Genomic DNA, 6115 nt, shown 5'->3' with positions numbered 1-6115 from the left:
TCTGTCTGTCTGTCTGTCTGTCTGTCTGTCTGTCTGTCTGTCTGTCTGTCTGTCTGTCTGTCTGTCTGTCTGTCTGTCTGTCTGTCTGTCTGTCTGTCTGTCTGTCTGTCTGTCTGTCTGTCTGTCTGTCTGTCTGTCTGTCTGTCTGTCTGTCTGTCTGTCTGTCTGTCTGTCTGTCTGTCTGTCTGTCTGTCTGTCTGTCTGTCTGTCTGTCTGTCTGTCTGTCTGTCTGTCTGTCTGTCTGTCTGTCTGTCTGTCTGTCTGTCTGTCTGTCTGTCTGTCTGTCTGTCTGTCTGTCTGTCTGTCTGTCTGTCTGTCTGTCTGTCTGTCTGTCTGTCTGTCTGTCTGTCTGTCTGTCTGTCTGTCTGTCTGTCTGTCTGTCTGTCTGTCTGTCTGTCTGTCTGTCTGTCTGTCTGTCTGTCTGTCTGTCTGTCTGTCTGTCTGTCTGTCTGTCTGTCTGTCTGTCTGTCTGTCTGTCTGTCTGTCTGTCTGTCTGTCTGTCTGTCTGTCTGTCTGTCTGTCTGTCTGTCTGTCTGTCTGTCTGTCTGTCTGTCTGTCTGTCTGTCTGTCTGTCTGTCTGTCTGTCTGTCTGTCTGTCTGTCTGTCTGTCTGTCTGTCTGTCTGTCTGTCTGTCTGTCTGTCTGTCTGTCTGTCTGTCTGTCTGTCTGTCTGTCTGTCTGTCTGTCTGTCTGTCTGTCTGTCTGTCTGTCTGCCTGTCTGTCTGTCTGTCTGTCTGTCTGTCTGTCTGTCTGTCTGTCTGTCTGTCTGTCTGTCTGTCTGTCTGTCTGTCTGTCTGTCTGTCTGTCTGTCTGTCTGTCTGTCTGTCTGTCTGTCTGTCTGTCTGTCTGTCTGTCTGTCTGTCTGTCTGTCTGTCTGTCTGTCTGTCTGTCTGTCTGTCTGTCTGTCTGTCTGTCTGTCTGTCTGTCTGTCTGTCTGTCTGTCTGTCTGTCTGTCTGTCTGTCTGTCTGTCTGTCTGTCTGTCTGTCTGTCTGTCTGTCTGTCTGTCTGTCTGTCTGTCTGTCTGTCTGTCTGTCTGTCTGTCTGTCTGTCTGTCTGTCTGTCTGTCTGTCTGTCTGTCTGTCTGTCTGTCTGTCTGTCTGTCTGTCTGTCTGTCTGTCTGTCTGTCTGTCTGTCTGTCTGTCTGTCTGTCTGTCTGTCTGTCTGTCTGTCTGTCTGTCTGTCTGTCTGTCTGTCTGTCTGTCTGTCTGTCTGTCTGTCTGTCTGTCTGTCTGTCTGTCTGTCTGTCTGTCTGTCTGTCTGTCTGTCTGTCTGTCTGTCTGTCTGTCTGTCTGTCTGTCTGTCTGTCTGTCTGTCTGTCTGTCTGTCTGTCTGTCTGTCTGTCTGTCTGTCTGTCTGTCTGTCTGTCTGTCTGTCTGTCTGTCTGTCTGTCTGTCTGTCTGTCTGTCTGTCTGTCTGTCTGTCTGTCTGTCTGTCTGTCTGTCTGTCTGTCTGTCTGTCTGTCTGTCTGTCTGTCTGTCTGTCTGTCTGTCTGTCTGTCTGTCTGTCTGTCTGTCTGTCTGTCTGTCTGTCTGTCTGTCTGTCTGTCTGTCTGTCTGTCTGTCTGTCTGTCTGTCTGTCTGTCTGTCTGTCTGTCTGTCTGTCTGTCTGTCTGTCTGTCTGTCTGTCTGTCTGTCTGTCTGTCTGTCTGTCTGTCTGTCTGTCTGTCTGTCTGTCTGTCTGTCTGTCTGTCTGTCTGTCTGTCTGTCTGTCTGTCTGTCTGTCTGTCTGTCTGTCTGTCTGTCTGTCTGTCTGTCTGTCTGTCTGTCTGTCTGTCTGTCTGTCTGTCTGTCTGTCTGTCTGTCTGTCTGTCTGTCTGTCTGTCTGTCTGTCTGTCTGTCTGTCTGTCTGTCTGTCTGTCTGTCTGTCTGTCTGTCTGTCTGTCTGTCTGTCTGTCTGTCTGTCTGTCTGTCTGTCTGTCTGTCTGTCTGTCTGTCTGTCTGTCTGTCTGTCTGTCTGTCTGTCTGTCTGTCTGTCTGTCTGTCTGTCTGTCTGTCTGTCTGTCTGTCTGTCTGTCTGTCTGTCTGTCTGTCTGTCTGCCTGTCTGTCTGTCTGCCTGTCTGTCTGTCTGTCTGTCTGTCTGTCTGTCTGTCTGTCTGTCTGTCTGTCTGTCTGTCTGTCTGTCTGTCTGTCTGTCTGTCTGTCTGTCTGTCTGTCTGTCTGTCTGTCTGTCTGTCTGTCTGTCTGTCTGTCTGTCTGTCTGTCTGTCTGTCTGTCTGTCTGTCTGTCTGTCTGTCTGTCTGTCTGTCTGTCTGTCTGTCTGTCTGTCTGTCTGTCTGTCTGTCTGTCTGTCTGTCTGTCTGTCTGTCTGTCTGTCTGTCTGTCTGTCTGTCTGTCTGTCTGTCTGTCTGTCTGTCTGTCTGTCTGTCTGTCTGTCTGTCTGTCTGTCTGTCTGTCTGTCTGTCTGTCTGTCTGTCTGTCTGTCTGTCTGTCTGTCTGTCTGTCTGTCTGTCTGTCTGCCTGTCTGTCTGTCTGTCTGTCTGCCTGTCTGTCTGTCTGTCTGTCTGTCTGTCTGTCTGCCTGTCTGTCTGTCTGTCTGTCTGCCTGTCTGTCTGTCTGCCTGTCTGTCTGTCTGTCTGTCTGCCTGTCTGTCTGTCTGTCTGTCTGTCTGTCTGTCTGTCTGTCTGTCTGTCTGTCTGTCTGTCTGTCTGTCTGTCTGTCTGTCTGTCTGTCTGTCTGTCTGTCTGTCTGTCTGTCTGTCTGTCTGTCTGTCTGTCTGTCTGTCTGTCTGTCTGTCTGTCTGTCTGTCTGTCTGTCTGTCTGTCTGTCTGTCTGTCTGTCTGTCTGTCTGTCTGTCTGTCTGTCTGTCTGTCTGTCTGTCTGTCTGTCTGTCTGTCTGTCTGTCTGTCTGTCTGTCTGTCTGTCTGTCTGTCTGTCTGTCTGTCTGTCTGTCTGTCTGTCTGTCTGTCTGTCTGTCTGTCTGTCTGTCTGTCTGTCTGTCTGTCTGTCTGTCTGTCTGTCTGTCTGTCTGTCTGTCTGTCTGTCTGTCTGTCTGTCTGTCTGTCTGTCTGTCTGTCTGTCTGTCTGTCTGTCTGTCTGTCTGTCTGTCTGTCTGTCTGTCTGTCTGTCTGTCTGTCTGTCTGTCTGTCTGTCTGTCTGTCTGTCTGTCTGTCTGTCTGTCTGTCTGTCTGTCTGTCTGTCTGTCTGTCTGTCTGTCTGTCTGTCTGTCTGTCTGTCTGTCTGTCTGTCTGTCTGTCTGTCTGTCTGTCTGTCTGTCTGTCTGTCTGTCTGTCTGTCTGTCTGTCTGTCTGTCTGTCTGTCTGTCTGTCTGTCTGTCTGTCTGTCTGTCTGTCTGTCTGTCTGTCTGTCTGTCTGTCTGTCTGTCTGTCTGTCTGTCTGTCTGTCTGTCTGTCTGTCTGTCTGTCTGTCTGTCTGTCTGTCTGTCTGTCTGTCTGTCTGTCTGTCTGTCTGTCTGTCTGTCTGTCTGTCTGTCTGTCTGTCTGTCTGTCTGTCTGTCTGTCTGTCTGTCTGTCTGTCTGTCTGTCTGTCTGTCTGTCTGTCTGTCTGTCTGTCTGTCTGTCTGTCTGTCTGTCTGTCTGTCTGTCTGTCTGTCTGTCTGTCTGTCTGTCTGTCTGTCTGTCTGTCTGTCTGTCTGTCTGTCTGTCTGTCTGTCTGTCTGTCTGTCTGTCTGTCTGTCTGTCTGTCTGTCTGTCTGTCTGTCTGTCTGTCTGTCTGTCTGTCTGTCTGTCTGTCTGTCTGTCTGTCTGTCTGTCTGTCTGTCTGTCTGTCTGTCTGTCTGTCTGTCTGTCTGTCTGTCTGTCTGTCTGTCTGTCTGTCTGTCTGTCTGTCTGTCTGTCTGTCTGTCTGTCTGTCTGTCTGTCTGTCTGTCTGTCTGTCTGTCTGTCTGTCTGTCTGTCTGTCTGTCTGTCTGTCTGTCTGTCTGTCTGTCTGTCTGTCTGTCTGTCTGTCTGTCTGTCTGTCTGTCTGTCTGTCTGTCTGTCTGTCTGTCTGTCTGTCTGTCTGTCTGTCTGTCTGTCTGTCTGTCTGTCTGTCTGTCTGTCTGTCTGTCTGTCTGTCTGTCTGTCTGTCTGTCTGTCTGTCTGTCTGTCTGTCTGTCTGTCTGTCTGTCTGTCTGTCTGTCTGTCTGTCTGTCTGTCTGTCTGTCTGTCTGTCTGTCTGTCTGTCTGTCTGTCTGTCTGTCTGTCTGTCTGTCTGTCTGTCTGTCTGTCTGTCTGTCTGTCTGTCTGTCTGTCTGTCTGTCTGTCTGTCTGTCTGTCTGTCTGTCTGTCTGTCTGTCTGTCTGTCTGTCTGTCTGTCTGTCTGTCTGTCTGTCTGTCTGTCTGTCTGTCTGTCTGTCTGTCTGTCTGTCTGTCTGTCTGTCTGTCTGTCTGTCTGTCTGTCTGTCTGTCTGTCTGTCTGTCTGTCTGTCTGTCTGTCTGTCTGTCTGTCTGTCTGTCTGTCTGTCTGTCTGTCTGTCTGTCTGTCTGTCTGTCTGTCTGTCTGTCTGTCTGTCTGTCTGTCTGTCTGTCTGTCTGTCTGTCTGTCTGTCTGTCTGTCTGTCTGTCTGTCTGTCTGTCTGTCTGTCTGTCTGTCTGTCTGTCTGTCTGTCCGTATGTTCCTTATAGAATCGAAAACTACTGAACCGATCGGAGTGAAAATTTGCATGTAGAGGTTTTTGGTGCCAGAGAAGGTTTTTATGATGGTTAGAGATCCCACCCCCCACTAAGAGGGGCGGCTTCCATACAAATCTGTACCTACAATTTTCTACATAACGCAAGAACTAATCAAGCAAATGGAACAAAATTTGACATGTGGGTGTTTTTGGAGACAAGATTTTTTTATGTGGTGGATTAAGACCCCTCCTCACTTTAGGAGGGGGGCTCCCATTCAAATTTCAACATAACTCCAGAACTAATCAAGCAAATGGAACCACATTTAGCATGTGGGTGTTTTTGTATTCAATTTTTTTTTCTTTGGTGAATTGAGATCCCTTCCCTTTTAAGGAGGGAATAATGACCTCTCTCCTTTTTAAGAGGGGGGGGGGGACTTCCATACAAATTAAATACAAATTTCCTTATAACTCGAGAAGTAATCAAGCAAATGGAATCAAATTTGGCATGTGCGATGTTTTGGAGGCAGGAATTTTTTTAATGATGGTTTGAGACCCCTCACCCCTGTGGTAGGGGGATAAGGACTCTCATACAAATAAAACAGAAATTTTTGGCCTAACTCAGAAACTAATCAAACTCGAGAAATTTTAGACTCATAAAACATTAATCAATAACAAGACCACCAAAAACTATCAATAGTAACATTAGATAATTCAGCGCGAGTCGGCCATAGGCCACGAGTGTTGCTGGCGACCTGCCGTCGGAAGCGCCGGCCACTGCGCTACTTTCCTTCAGTTGGATCACCCCTGCGAAATGGTACTTTCTACGAAAAGATTTTCCGTGAAATGGTCCCCGTTAAGGTCAACCAAGAATTGGTGTTCCGCAAGATGGTATTCGGCGAAATGGTTCGTTATGATGGCGGATATTTAAATGCTATACGCTTTATTTTATCAGGCTGAGCGATGGGGGGAGTTGTTTTCTACTTTACTGTGAGGAAAATTTGTATATTAAAACACCCATGAACTCCTCAGAAATTTACAAAACTCGAGATTGTGACAAAGGTCATCCGAGATTCACGATTTATGTAAAACATAGTTTAATTTGTGGCAATACGAAGTTTGTCGGGTCAGCTAGTAAACAATATAGGAAGCACCAATGTTTTATTGAAACCATTCATGTAGTCAGATGAAGTAACATTAAATAAATAAATAAATACCTGTTTCTTTGATTTTGTAAGTAATTCGAGCATCTTTTCGCCAGTTTTAGGAACATTGATGATAAACATGCTGAAGACTGCTTGATTAATTTTAATTGGTTGGAAAGACAAGCAAAGAAGGCACTTTTAAAATGCAAAGTACGTCACGGTTGATGGTTTGTAAATTTGTCACAATAGGTACCACACAGTTTATAATCTTAAATTTTATACAGGATGAAATAACTACTAAGAACCGAATAACAATGCATTTTAGTGCGGAAAATTTATCTGTCATTCAATCATTACTGCATTAAATTAAGGTTAATTGTTAGTTGCTCTAATTGTACACCATTCCTGGCACTCGTAGTCCAAG

This window comes from Sabethes cyaneus, chromosome 2, assembly GCF_943734655.1.
Source record: "Sabethes cyaneus chromosome 2, idSabCyanKW18_F2, whole genome shotgun sequence".
Classification (NCBI taxonomy): Eukaryota; Metazoa; Arthropoda; class Insecta; order Diptera; family Culicidae; genus Sabethes; species Sabethes cyaneus.
Note: the sequence above shows the minus strand (reverse complement) of the source record.